This window comes from Megascapheus bottae, chromosome 30, assembly GCF_031878675.1.
Source record: "Megascapheus bottae isolate mThoBot1 chromosome 30, mThoBot2.hap1, whole genome shotgun sequence".
Classification (NCBI taxonomy): domain Eukaryota; kingdom Metazoa; phylum Chordata; class Mammalia; order Rodentia; family Geomyidae; genus Megascapheus; species Megascapheus bottae.
In genome coordinates this window covers 8,966,613-8,979,827 of record NC_143538.1, presented here as the reverse complement: position 1 = coordinate 8,979,827, position 13,215 = coordinate 8,966,613, and positions in this window count along the sequence as shown.

The following is a 13,215-nucleotide window of genomic DNA, read 5'->3' as shown; positions in this document are numbered from 1 at the left end:
ATTACAGAGAGAGACAAGCAAGCATCCATTCTGTGTTGTTTCCATTAACACAGACTGGCAATTAAGGCTTTTGGTTCAAAAGCCTTCAAACATTTGTATACCCATTTACACGTCGAAATGGTTCTGTATAACAGTCAAGCAGGTGGTTAACTATATGTATATTAAATTCATAGAGAAAGTGGTAATTTTCAATTATAATTGTCAATTCACAGTTTACATGATAAGAATTTTTTGAATAGACCCATTAGCTGATTTAGTTAGCAGGGTTTTTTTTCTTTATAAATCATGGTTTATTTGCTTCTCTCACTAAAAAGAGAAATTTTCAGTATTCTCTCATGAATCAATAAATATTTACTTTGGTCTTTATTCTATTCAAACGCCAACTTTGACAAAGGATGAAATACCATTGGCTTTCCTTAAACAGCTGTTTGCATGCAGCTGTTTTATTAGTTGTTTTGTTTAGTATTATTACTCAGATAATGACTTACAAGTTCTTATTCATTGGCTATTAATTTGTTTTTATATATATAAATAAAGTCAAAATAGGGCTGAAGTACCATTCCTTGTAATTTTACAATGGATAGTACTTTCCCTGGTAATACATTTTAACAATTGAAACTTCAAAGCCAATCAAAAGCTGGGCCACTTTTCTAAATGATATTCTTTAGAGCAAAACTCAGAAATATATAGCACTGACTGGCACATCATAAAATTTGATGATTTTGTTACTGTGGATCATATTTCTTTTTCCTAGGCAACAGAAGTAATTTAAAAGCCTCTCATTTGGTTTTTTACAGCTCACGAGGTAATACAAGGCAACAGATCTAGAGAGCATGGGCCAGCAGAGAAAGACACAGTGCCATTATGGGGAATACCAGCAGAATTCTCAACCTTTGCCCTCTCCTCAGGCCTGCTTCTAGATTTCACCCTTTATAAAACGATCAAGCAAAGTTTAGCAAAATAAAATTCCAAAAATCAGATACTCAAAAGGGCTGGGGTGGGGTCAAGGCAAGAGGTGGATGAATTTAGAAGAGAATAGGCTGAGAATGCAGTCAAGAATTCAAGGAGCTGGGAATGTGGCCTAGTGGTAGAGTGCTTGCCTAACAGGTATGAAACCCTGGGTTCGATTCCTCAGTACCACATAAACAGACAAAGCCAGAAGTAGCGCTGTGGCTCAAGTGGTAGAGTGCTAGCCTTGAGCAAGAGAAGCTCAGGGACAGTTCCCAGGCCCTGAGTTCAAGCCCCAGGACTGACAAAAAAGTGAAAAAATTCAATGTATAGCCTACAAAATTAACAAGGGAGGGGTAGAGTGGGTAGGGGAGGGATGGGTGAGAATAGGTGACATTGACCAAGATATATTCTACTCATAAACTTCTGTGTTAATGGCAACTACTTTGTACAATTAAAGATAAGATGATAGATAGGGAGAGAGAGAGAGAGAGAATGACAGAAGGGATGACATTAATCAGATTAACATGGTGACTTGAAACCCCGTTGAACAACTACTTAAACACATTTTTAAATAGATTTAAAAAATGACATCAAACATGAAATAAAATGACCAAGGAAGAACTTTCCTGTGGCAGAGTCACCGAGGAGGTGTTTCCAGAAATGGACAAACCCAAATAATCTCCTTTTCATACAACCTGCCGGTCACTGAGACACACTCCTTAGCCCCTAGCCTTCTGAGCAGCTAGAATTTACGGGTGGAGACCCCAGCACTCAGCAATCAGTTTTTCTGTAACAGACTATGTACGTGCACAGGACACCCTAAAACTACTTTTCATTTGATCACTCCAGGATGGAGTCAAAGATGCACAGATCCACTGTAACGTAGAGAATGCCCCATCAACAGTAGTGAAGTATCTTGATGACTGCCATCTAACAAGAAAACAGATGATTTCCCTCAGGCATTTCTGCCCTCCCTGAGATAAACCTCTAAACCACCTTTTCTCCGAACTCTGTTTTGTCTTGTTTTGCTGGCATTGGAACTGGGACTCAGGGCCTAGGGCCCTGTCCCCTTAACATTTTCCCTCAAGGCTGGTCTACCACTTGAGCCACAACCTCTCTTACCAGCTTTTCTTTTTGTTGGTTAATTGAAGATAAGATTCTCATGGGTTTTCCTTCCCCGGGGGTTGGCTTTGAACCACAGTCCTCAGATCTCAGCCTCCTGAGCAGCTAGAATTACAGACATGAACCCCTGATGCCTGACCTCTCTCAGAGATTTAAATCTCACCAAGTCATGTGACATCTAGGCTAGGACCCAAGGAACCTTGCCTCTTTTCTCCATGGACAATGCAGTTAGCAATAACCTCTTCAAACCCCTTAGATTACACCTCCGAGCCCTATCCTAGTGACACAGGTAGATTCCTAAGTCAAACTACTGGAGTCTCCTCCTCCTATGTCACTGACAGGTAAGCAATTAGATGAGTCACTGGCAGTGGAGTGATGTCACCTCCCCGGGTCTCAGCTTTTCTACAGGAAATTCCTCCCTGTGGGCTGGGCACACGAACCACCTCCACAGGAGAAACCCAGAGGGGGGGCAGGAGAAAGAGACAAGGGCTCTGCTCTTTCCTCCAGACCGGGCAGAGACCACTGGCGAGAAAGGGCATGGCACCCACACCTGAACCCCCCTCCTGTCAATTTCCAGCCTTTATATCACTGTTGGCAAAAGTAGTGGTACACTACTCATAAAAATATGAGCCTTCATATTTTTATTTCCGTGTGTGTGTGTGCGCGCACGTGTGCTTGAAACCAAAGGAACAAAAGGACAGATTTTGTTTGCTTTTCAGTGTTTAATTTTTAACTCATTTTTAAGCTATCTTTCAGTAGTTGCACAAAAGACCGATTACAATGCTGCTTCCATCGTGAGATTATTAAGACCTTAGAAGGGACAAATCCCATCCAGGGAAGACGGTAAGCCAGCTCCCACTACATTTCATGGTTTTCCACGAACAAAGGTGATTATTACAGCTTTTTCAACACTTGAAATTATTTGTACAACGAATTGGATTTTCTGGTAAGCTTTGCTAGATACCATATAGAAAACATCAAATAATCAGGGTAAGACCTATTGTTTTTTGTTCTTCACACATTCATGGAAGATCTGAAATGGCCTCTGAAAACTTTCCTGATGACATCTTTCTCTTTGGACAGGAGGAAGTAAACCTTACCCCTCTAAATCTAGGAAGTAAACTCTTGATTTCTAAGTACACAAAACCATAAACAAGGCATGGATAGGAGCTGATTCACATCTTCATTTTCCATTGAAAAAATGATCTTGCCTAGTGAGATTTCAGTCCAGGAGCTGCAGAACAGATAGCACCAAGAGTGGATGGTGTGTGTGTGTGTGTGTGTGTGTGTGTGTGTGTGTGTGTGTGTGTGTGTGTGTTGGAGACATTCTCTCCACTGATCCTTCACTGAGACAATTGTGAGCCTTAGAATCACAGGAGATGCCCTGGTTTCTTCTGTCACCCGACAGAGAGCCCTGGAATATGACTTTGGCCTTGGCTGTAGACCTCTTGGGCTGGCCGGGCCTCTGTCCTTGGATGGAGTTGGTGTCATCATGGCCACAAGTCCTTTCCCTTCACTGTCCATCATGTCCAGCTGGACTTGGTCCAGCTGCATCTCAGACACCTGTCTCTAGGGGCCATGAGCAGATACCTCAGTCAGAATACCAGAAGGTTCTAATAGGGTGGGAAGCCACTAGAGGAGTCAACTGGAGGTTGTCTGGATGACCAGCACTGTGTGATGAGGGCATTGCTGAGAAGCAACTAACTTACAGAAGGAACACTTTTTATGTTGTGGAGTAGACTTTTCTGCCTCATTTCCATGAGCACGTATCAGTTGCCTCTGAGAAACCACAGGATATTTAACTTTCTCAGTCCACCTCTGTCACTCCACGTGAGGCTGTCACCTGTAGCCTCTTCCTAGAGTTTTAACCCATCACCATAACAAACATCAGCGGGCCCACTGAGGCTGAGCCGTGTGTCCTTGGGTCACTCTGCTGTGATTCAGCCTTTTATAGGTCTCCGTGTATAATTTGTTTGGGTGAACCTTTCTTCCTCAACCGACTTCTCAGTAGGAATTCACACAATGAGTACTCTGGTGCAAAGACCTTGGCATGCTTTCTGACTGCCCTCCTCTCTGTTTGTTTTGTTCATAATCCAGGGAAGTTTCTATCTCCAGATCTTCCTGTCTGTGGTTACTGGATATCAAGTTTGGGGATTTTGGTTGTTTCTCTTTCTCTCCGCCCCCCCCCTCTCTGGGTCAGCACACAAACATCGTAACTGGGTCAGCTTATGACTTCAATCCCTTCACAGATATAATTATGAAAGGAAAACAGATCTTTCGCAATGAGAAGAAACCCCGTGTAGAGTCAGGAGATCTGACTTCCCATTGGGAAAGTCTCAAACAAGTTAAACAGAGAAATCTTACAACAGACAATAACACTGTGCTGAGAGGAAACCTGAATTCCAGTATAGGAAAATAAACAGATGTGTTACTGGTATTCTGTCTTTAGGCTCAGTGGAGTGGAGGGGCAGGGATGGGGACCAATTCTGTAGTCAAGGTGGAAAAAAAAAGATGGTCCGGGCTCTAGATTTCAGATCTTAGATTTTGTGGATGGAGGATGTTTAACTTGTAGCTCTGCAATCTGTGCTGTGACTTGCTCTTAAGTTTAAAAGTTGACATCAGAGTGGGGCATTGATGATTCGCACCTGTACTCCCAGCTACTCAGAATGCTGAGTTCTGAGGATGGTAGTTCAAAGCCCACCAGGGCAGGACTCTGAGACGTTTACCTCCAATTAATCACCAAACAGCCCGAAGCGGAGTTGTGGCTCAAGCTGGAAGTCAAGTTGTGCTGGCTTTGGGTACAAAAGCTCAGGGGTAGCACCCAGGTCCTGACTTCAAGCAACAAACAAACACACAAGAAATTGACATTGGATCTGAGTGTTATCTGTGGTAAGACCTCTGGTAGGAATAGGTACCTGGGTAGAAATGTCAACGGGCTACTTATTTGCTGTACATGGGCACTGCCTGATTTTAAATCCTACTGTGTCCACTGTGTGCTCCTAATACCTCAAATATTATGGGGTTGAAGAATATCCTCCTTTGCTTTACAATTTTATACAATTTGACCAGCGTGCTGTCTTTCTTGTTGGCCTCACTTGTAAAATTCGCAGAAACATACTATGAAGTACAAGTTTTGTTGCCTTCCTTCCCTTGACCACTGAGGAGTGTGCCACTTTCTAGCCTTTACTTTTAGGGGTTTTTTTTCCTTTTGGTTGAAGGTAATAGTTTTGCCATACATGGTAAGCTTTGTGTCAACTGAAGTAAACGTATCCTCCCATACTCACATGATTATATTTTAAAAATCATGCTGTGACTTTTAAGTCCATAAAGCAATAGCGTCGTCAATCAAACATCAGTATCACCTGCAAGAAGTGAGGATTTCAGTTAAAAAAAGAAGATCACGAGATCCTCATATCCGGTTGACTACCAAAAAGCTGGACATAGAGGGGTAGCTCTAGCAGTAGAGCAACAGTCTCCAGTGAAGTCAAGCCCCAATACAAAAAGATAAAGAATCCCATTCTATAAGTACTGTGACCCTCAGAGGGTTCGCGGTGACTGCAGGCCACTGCTCACAGACAGCTCTGAAAGCCATCTCTTGAAAATGATCTTTAGGGGCAGATGCAAAACAACACCTCAAGATGCATGGGATGGTTGCCTGAAACTCCTTTTGGATGGTTTCTGTGGCGCTGGCTTTGGTTTCTTATCACTCACCCAATTGGGGCATACCTGGTGACTGGTTCATTCTAAAAGCTTCAGAACCTGAGGTCATGCCAGCATGCTGGATTGTTCCGTGGCAAGCTCTCCTGGGAATCCCTATTAGGCCCTCCACACCCACAGCAGGGCTGAGTTCACGGGAACTTTGCCATCCAATGGGCTGACAAGAAGTCCAGGCCATATGCCTGGAACAGGCTGAGGAATGGAGTGCTGACATCCATCCCAGAATAGCCACCATTTGTCCGCAACTTCAGAGCCAATCTCTACCCTCTTGCACCCTCATTCATCACCGATTTCTACCTAACCTATTTACTCCAGGAAGGATAATAGAATTTAATGGGCAACTGCTCTGTCTGGGTTGAGCTAAACAAGACAACATAATTGTACTCAGCCTGGGGCCCTGCTGTGGAAGACAGAGACACAAGACTTACAACACTTAATGAAACCCCAAATGGAGGTGTTTGGGAAATGCCCTTAGGGAAGGGTCATCTTTACTGGAAGTGGCTCCTGGGTATTTTATCTCTAGGAAATTCTAGGACTTCAAATAAAAAGCAGTGGTGGGAAGAAATTTGTAAGCACAGGACTACCATTCGTTAGGGGCCCAGTGGGGTCTCTCCTTCAATCCCCTAAATTCTGACATTGAGATACTCTCTTCCCAGTCCGCCTCACACTCTGACTATATTTGCACACACAGTCTTTCAAAAGGCCAAGAGAAAATAAAGCAAATCCTCTGGGGTCTTAAATCATATTGGGCCTTAATCCAGTACGCCTGGTGTTGTTAGCAGAGGAAATTTGGACACAGACATAAACATGGAGAAGATTGCCAATGTATGAAGCAAAGAGAATAGACCCAGGGGAAAACAAACCCCGTTAACGACTACATCTCCGGCTTCTATCTTCGACACCTGTGGGAAAATAAATACGTGCCTGTTAGTTATGACAGATCCTATTGTAAATGACATAGTTTGGGTGGGATTTTCCATTTATTGGTTGGTTTCTTTTGTTTTGTATGCAGGTACTGGGGCTTAAACTCACAACTCCCAATCATTCCTAGCTGGTCCTATGGATGAGGCATAGCTAGAAAAGGCACCAGCTGGGAGGAAAAGTAACCAAGGCCATATAGCAAATAGCACACGTATGAAGCAACACTCTGCCAAGGGACCAGAGGTGAGATGTTTGCCTTACGCTCTTACCAGGTCAGAAGGCAAGCCTACATCAGCTGTGTTCAGGACTGGCTCTGGTGCCAGATTTTTTTTTGGGGGGGGTGGGCTGGGGGACAAGGGAGAATAGCTGTCATCTAGAACTTCAGCTCCAGCCCCTGCCCTTTAATCTCAGGGTTAGGTCAAGGGCTGTTCCAGCTGAAGAGATGGAGGTGGTGATGATACAGACAACTGTGGGTGTCAGAAACCAGATCAGCATCACAGCCTTTCCTCCAGTGTCTCCCCTAGCAGGGTGGGGTGCCCTGCATGAAGAACAGGCAAGACAGGATTCTAACCCAAGGAGACTCTTATGCTTCCCATCTGGAAGGTGCCCAGCCTCTGAGATGAGCTCTAATGGAGAACCACGCCCAGGGTTCCAGGGGAAAGCCCAGGTGTTTGAGAAAGGCTTCCTGGGCGATTCCTGAACACATACCTGGAAGGTGAGCAACGCCATACCAGAAATACCAGTCCCGGAGGCTTCCAGGAAGAGGCAGAATTTCAAGAAAAGTAAACGCCTGCCCAGTGCACGTGGGTCTGGAGGACAAGCACAGGGGGCTGGCTGGGTGGAAACAGGTCAAAGCCTAGGGAGGGACAGGAAGATTCCCGATACGTGCTGACTGTCAGCGAACTGGGGCAGGTAAGAAGCCAGACAGGGACTTTGTGAAATGGAGGTTCACAGTGGATTTTCAGACTGCAGGAGGTAACCCATTGCTTCTAGAACATTGGAGATCATTCTAGAATAATCTAGAATGCCTTGGGGAAGAAACTCCTAGAACTCTGCAGCAGGATGATTCCGTTATCTGAAGCATCCTTCTGGAAAATTCAGCCAGAAGGTTTTCCAGTCCTGCTGTTTGCCTTCGTCTTCATGGATCCCTGATGCTTCTCCAGCAATGGCTCACCAGGCCTCTCCTGAGCCAGTCTGATGCCATTACTATGAGCCCTGCTTTTAAAAGCTTGAGTCCCCTTGATATTCATGAGATTCCTGTGGGCTTCTTGGAGGCTTTCTCTCTTCTTATCACTTATACCACCCAGTCTAAAGGAGGTTGGATTTTCTGTTTCTGGGGTTGGGAGTGGGGGGACATTGTGCATTTGAGAAGATTTTTATTGAAAATCCTGAAAGAAATTTGGGCTTGGGTTCCAAAGGCTACATTTTCAGACAGCTTATCTCCAAAGCGAGCCTCGACATTTAATATATTTCCCGTCTCCACTCCCAGCTGTTTGGCAATGCCTCCCTTGTTTCATAGGACAACCCCTGCCTTACCACTTAGCCTCTCTTTGGTAAATCTAGGCCTCCTGATACTCTCTGAAATTATGAGACTCCATCCAGCCATTTCCATAGGATGAGATAAAATATTTATTTAAATAAATCAGTGTATTTGGAGGAAGATATAAGGTAAGTTCTTTGCAACTTTTCTCAGCAGGATTCAACAAGGAGAGCAGAGAATGACGGAGGCAGAGCTCTGAATACAATCCCATAATGCTGTGTTCGAGGGGCTGATGTTTACTCTTTTCAATACAATTATAAAAACACATACAACTGTATCATACATACATTTTTTTCAGGGACAACATCCTACCTCTATTACCAACCCATTCATTTCTCATCTATCTTATCCCTTTGCCTTTATTGTTTACAACTGGGGATTCAATTTAGGTCTTCTTCCATGGTGGTATATTTGCTTTCCAAAATTCTTTTCTGTTCTTCCATGTTTGTGGTTTACGTGTTTAAAAAATACTCTATATTTTCAAAGGGTTATGACCATGCCCCCTCTCTACCTTTGGGGCGCAGAGTTGATCCAGCAGTTGGACAAGCTAGTAGCCAGGAATGCAATCCCGAGAGGCAGAGACATATCCATCAACTCCACAGAGTTCACTGTCTCTAGGTCATCTCTCACACGTCGGCCACCAGCCAGCTTCCTTCTCCCCCAGAAGCCTGAACTTCTTTGTTGCCTTCTAGAAGGGAAATCACACAAAATGCATAGACAGCACACTGGAGATCCATCTTTATCCTCCCTGTGTCTTTTCCTCCCCAGGTACCCCTGTATTTCTTGGTTGTACTCCCCAAATATATACCCATTCCCCACCTACGAGAGAGCTGGGCCACCGCTACTTTGGAGTGGTTTATCAAGAAAGCTTCTGTTCCCATGCCAGTGTTAAGTGTTTATGCGAACCTACTTGGGAGGCAGAGTGATGAGGATGGCTGATTAAAACCAACCCAGGCAAAGTGAGATCCTATCTGAAAAATAAACTAAAAAGCAAAAGGGCAGGAGGGGAGCTGGACAGTGGTTCGTGTGACAAAGCAAGGCCCTAAGCTCCATCCATCCCCAATGAGCAGTCCCATACTAAAGAGTAACTAGGTGAGTTCAATAATGACTTTATTTTGTCTCCTTTCATGAGCTATAAGTGCCAAAGGACTCTTCAAACTCAACTGTCTTTATCATGTCATCCTGACTTTTCATGCTTCCTATATTACTCTGTAGCTAGTATAAAGCATGTGTGAAGAATTTCCTTCCGTATTTTCTTCTAGATCATCCTCCCCCTAGCTTTCATGCTGTGCTCCTGAACTCCCTCTCCACAGTGCCTTGGCACCTGAGGCAGGTGGCTTTAACCTTTGTCTTTCCCATATGACTCCTGTTTGCCCATCTCCTATCAGGTGTTCTGTTTGCTTTCCTCCAGTCCAGGTGGCTTTTTTTCCCACTCCACTGCAGTTTTCATATAATGCAATATCTCACTGTCAGCCCATTTTGCCTGAGCAAACGTTAGACAAAATATTCAACAGGTGACCCTACTGTCAATTACGTGCCTACACAAGAATCCAGCGACAGATGAAATTCAGGGCCTCAGGGTCTTTGCACGTGACATTTTCTCTCCCCCAAAGTGTTTCAGCTCTCCTCCTCCCATCTTGCTGATGCCTCTTTTCTTCCACGGTGTGCCTGTATTTCTTTCTCTCAGAAAACATCTGGGGGCCCAGTATTGAATATGGCTCCAACCTAGACAGAGAGAAAAGGACTCATTCTAGTCTCCCTGGACTTTCCAGTGGGGCAGGCACTTCCCCAGATACACAAGTAGAGAAGGGAGTGTTTACTCAACACTGAACAGACATGATCACTGAGGCAGGCTCTCCCACTGCAGAGCTGGGAACTGTTCTGAAGCCAGGGGTCCCAGCAGAGCCCTTGCCTTGGACGTTTCTAGTCAATTCCACTACACATTAAGCCCTAATCACCCTTTTCATTCCATTTCTACCCCTCTTGCCAACATTCCCCCAGGGGACGCGCTGGCCTGCAAAACAGAAAACTGGTTATTCAGCTATTTCAAGAAGCCACATGGAGGCCACTTCAATTGGCCATTCAAATAAACATCCTAACCTGTGGCACTTTAATTCCTGTGGCTCTGTCCATGTTTGCCAGATGGGAAGTTGCAGGCAGGCCTTGATATGCGTCCTTTGGCAGGCCCTGGCTGGGGGGCTGATCAAAGCACATGAAACACCTCAGGCAGGGTGAGAGCGCTGGAAGACGCATGTGGTGAGGGCAACTCAACACCCCCACACACACCCGGCCCATGAAGAACCCTGCAGTGTTGGGTTTTAAAAAATAATAATAATAATATGATGAGTTAGTAACTCAAACATCTCACTGGCGGATAGAAATGAAGTTGCAGGAATCCAGCCAATGCAGACTGCATTTTTTTTAAATTTATTTTTTAACCAGACAATGAATACATGCATGAAAACATTCAAACACTACAGGTTAAAGGAAAAGCCCCAAACCTGACCAGTCAGGAGCTGGCAGCCCACACTTGTAACCCCAGCTTCTCAGGAGGCTGAGATTGGGAGGGTTGTGATTTAAAGGTTTTCAGTCCAGGCAGAAAAGTCTGCTAGATGTCATCTCCAAAATGATCAGCAGAAAGCTAGGCCGAAGGCATGGCTCACATGGTAGAGCACTGGTCAAACAGGCATAAGGCCCGAGTTCAAATCCTTGTCCTGAAAGAAAAAAAAGAAAGCAAACAAACAACAACAACAATGTCTAGACAATGCAAATGTCATAGCAGCATCAGAAGAAGAAATGACATATATTTCTAACCTCAAGAGCGGGAAAAAGACTACAGGAGAAAGAAAACACAGGCCAGGCAGAAAAAAGATGAGGTAGTGTCATATAGCAATGACAACTAACACCCGGCTTTGGGCCTTCATTTTCTAATATTTGGAGGCAGAACATTGTAACTCTTAACACATGGAGAAAGTCATCTTCTTTGGAGAAAGTATTTCAGAGTTGTGTAGAAACCAGGCCCATAATCTGCAATGCACAAACATGTTGCTTCAAAGTTAACGGTGGTCTGTAAAGATTAGTCTTCTATAGCACACAGGAGGTCCAAATGGTGATTCTCTTCTTTTTCCTGGAGGTCACCAGGATCGAGATCACCAAATCCAGACACGACGGGGTACCACCCACTACTAGAATAGTACCCCCACCTAATTATTGATGTAGTAACAACTTGAAACAAAAGGAAACAACCAACGAGGGCTCAATAAGAGGAGATTGGTTAAATGAATCCTTATACAGATTTACGTGGGACTGTCTTCAAAATCCTGACATTGATGATACGACAGTACATAAACAGAGGAAAAAAGGTCCTCTTGTAAAGTTTCAGACACATGCCTGCACAACACACGGCATGTACACATATGCACGAAATATGTATGGCATCATTCATAAATGCATGTGTGTACAGCCATGAGCGTGGCATACATGCACAAGTATGAAAATGTGAATTTATGGCACATGTGTGCTATTGTGCATGTGTGACCACATGTGACATGCATGCATGCAGGTATGCACATGTAAGCATGTGGCATGCATGTACACAAACAATGCAAGCAAAAATTCATGACCCACCCAGCTACACACAGACATGTAAAAAGGAAAAGTCAAGACTACTCATGCTTTCCTTCTCTGCAAAACCCCTTGTGTTTTCAGTCTCTGCTGTCAATGACCTTGACGGTCCTTGAACAATTTGCTCACAAAGGTCCATGCACTCATTATCAATCGCAGGAATCACATCTGACTTCCAGCACCTCCAAAGCTGCTCAAAGGTCATTCTGTGTAGATAGAGCCTTGGTGGCCCGACACTGAGTCAAGAGCACCCTGGTTTAATGATTCAGCCACTGTGGACAAAAGCAAAACGCTTTTGAAACCTGCTCTCCAGGCACCTTGCAAGATAGCACGTAGCTGAGTCTCAAGAGAGTGCCTTTTGCCTAAAACCTACTGTTTACCTCTGAATTATACCAGGCAGGATCTGGTGTTCATATTGGAAGAAGTAGTTGCATTAGGAAAAAAAAAAAAACTAGTTGAAAAGCAATCTCCCTATTTTCATTTCAAATTTGTAAAAAAAACAAAAAAGATGAATAGAAACATTTAGAATTTTATTTTACATGTTCTTTCCTCTGTAAGCAGAATAAATCAAACCCAGTACATTTATTGTCGTGATTGCCAATTCTTGATATTTTTCTTCCTGTTCTAATTAATGTTATCGTTATACAATCTTGTGGCCTGTATATTTTATGAGACCAAATCAGGGATTTTTAGTTTGTGATTTTTCCCCCCTTTTTCATGTATTTGTCAGTGATGATTACCTATCTGCAAAAATGAGAAGTAGCTAGATGAGCAGAGTCTAAAGGACTAAGACCTCTTTTGAGCCCTCCCCCACAACCATATGCTTCTTCAGTGATTGATTAGTTTTCCTCTCTGTGGTCACCTATAGGAAGGATTGATTAGTTTTCCTCTCTGTGGTCACCTATAGGAAGGGCGGCTGAATCCTCACCCAGCTTCCGATCCTTCCCACTTCATCTTATTTCCTTTCCCACATTCCCATAGACCTACATGTTTCCTTCTTCCTGGAAGTGACCCCGCCTTGGCTTTCCTCTTGCATTTGCTTCCTCTCTGCATGTTTGCAAGCTGCTCAAATCCTTTATTTTTTATTTATTTTTTTGGAATGAGGTAAGGCATAAATAAATAACAATACCATCTCTGGAGTCTCATCTTCCTCCACCAACTTTTCAAGCCCCATGGCCGATGGGAATTCCACTTAATAAATTACTGATTGCATCTTTCCTGAAGCTGGAGGAACTTCCAAAGGTGCAGAAAAATTCACTAGAGAATGGTTCATACACTGGGAAAATCTGGCTTCATACATTATGCCACATCTATATTTACTTTCATGGCTTATGAAGCAC